The 1,937-nt window shown below is 45.6% G+C and overlaps 1 protein-coding gene across 1 annotated transcript in view; it reads right to left on the bottom strand.

The window, feature by feature from the left end:
* epb41l3b (erythrocyte membrane protein band 4.1-like 3b) overlaps positions 1–1,150 on the bottom strand; it is a 54,869-nt gene extending 53,719 nt beyond the window's left edge. Inside the window, exon 1 of the mRNA XM_037682378.1 lies at positions 978–1,150. The gene's annotated coding sequence lies outside the window, so the exon portion shown is untranslated. The remainder of the gene's footprint in view (positions 1–977) is intronic.
* Positions 1,151–1,937: the final 787 nt, after the last annotated feature.

Genomic DNA, 1,937 nt, shown 5'->3' with positions numbered 1-1,937 from the left:
GATAGAAAGACATATAGATTACATGCAGTTAATATTACATGACAAGCAATTCTAGGCCAACAGCAAAATATAATTTGAGGAAGGCTTAAGGATAAAAAAGTACAGGCTACCACACATTTCAAATTATAGACAACAGCTATATATTACTTATCATTGGGTTGCCTTATCTGAAACAATAATTGCATTTGATCTTGAGCATCCTAACAGATGTCAAAAGTTTTGTTTAAAGAAAAAGGGGCTAAAATACAACAAACACCCCCTTATAGAAAGAGCAGTGAAGGGGGCTAATTTGCAGTGAATAAACAAAACGAGGCCTACGATTTTTCTCTGCCCTAAGCAGCAGCTTATGGTGCATTTTAATTAAATTGTCAAGTCATAGCCTCTGCATGCCGAGCCTCGGAGGATGGATGTCAGGGAGGATGCTAAAAGAGGATCCGGACCAGCCATCCTCCCTTTAACCACGCCCACCGCACTGCAGATCAAAAACACCCCGAATCTGAAGCTTTAACCTGCGATAATCCAACACTTTAATCCTTCAACTGTCTGCAAAACAACCGTTTTTAACAGTGACTCAGCAGCGTCCTGAATTCGTGCACAAACCAGGGTCAAAAGGAGAAAAGAGTCGGGGAAGCGTGTTCTCTACTTCGGGTTTTGAAACTTGAGCACCTCACCTCAATCCGGTTCTATCATTTTAAACATTTTAACCCCCCCTCCATTCTTCCTGCAATAAAACAGCTAAATGCAAAGCGGACAAATCAGCGAAACAGTGCGCGCAGAAAGGCTACACAACCACAGCCGGGGCACGGGGCGCATGACTCGGGCTTTCGACCCAAGAAAAAAACAAAAAAAAAGAGCCACGTCCGCTCGTCGTTTTCCGCCACAATGAGGATTTTATGCTAATTCGTGAGTCATCAACCGCGAATGCTGTGGTTCTCCCGACCAGAACAAGAGAAACCCCAACACAGAGGACTACAAACCAGGAAGTGTCTCCCAGGAAAGCCTTTAGAGTAAACGCAGCAGCATGAAGCGGTTGGTTACCAGACGGCGCGTCCTCGTTCGGCTGGGTCTCCGAGTTGCACTCGGGGCTTCTGCTTCCTCTGCTGCAGTTCCCCTCTCCAACCAGCCTATCACACTCACCGGGCACTACAGCAGGATTGTGGGATATCAAGACAGCCGGGGCATTATTTCAGCCCCCCCCAATCACACGGACAAGGTCTGCGCCTTTAGTGGGGAAAGACAGCTGGAGTCATGTCTGCTTAGAGAAATGTGACTGGATTAATTTGAAGCAGGAGCAGGGATGTCTGCAACCTTTACAGTCAGGAGCCATTTCTGCCCCTTTGCCCAATAATAACATGTGCTTCAACATTGCATGCTTCAACTGTGATTATCCAACTGGTGGCCCGTGGGCTACTTTGAGTTTGTTGGACAGGGTCTTTTCCGACCAGTAGGGGAGACGATATGAAGCTAAAAATGTGTAATAACATTTATTGGAATCTTGATGCATGCTCAATAATTTAGGTAGGAAAATCTAACAAAGTTAAGTCAGGTCCTCTGGACGGATTCTTCTTGTTGAAACGTTTCGTCCTTAATCCAAAAGACTCCGTCAGTCTAAGGAGCTGCAATAAACTCAGTCTTATAAATAGCATCTTCTCATAGTGGATCAACCAGTTTGCTGTTGACGTCCAGAACTAGCTGTTCACATGAAAAAAGGAGGACCATCAGCCTAACAACTGGTCGATAGTGCCCTGATGTCCACTTGCTATTCACAGAGGGCTGAGTGATACAATAGCAGCACTGTAAGAGGGGGACAATTTGACACGGAGGCCTCCGCCCCTGTTTAATGATGGACGGCTTCTCTTCACAAAGATGGCTTCCTTCACTCCTCTTAAACCAATGTTCCTCTCTATCAAGGACGTGGAAAGGATGTGAACATCTTC

Source organism: Nematolebias whitei, chromosome 9 (genome assembly GCF_014905685.2).
Source record: "Nematolebias whitei isolate Nwh7 chromosome 9, NemWhi1, whole genome shotgun sequence".
In the NCBI taxonomy this organism is placed as follows: domain Eukaryota; kingdom Metazoa; phylum Chordata; class Actinopteri; order Cyprinodontiformes; family Rivulidae; genus Nematolebias; species Nematolebias whitei.
This window is presented reverse-complemented; position numbering and strand designations above follow the sequence as displayed.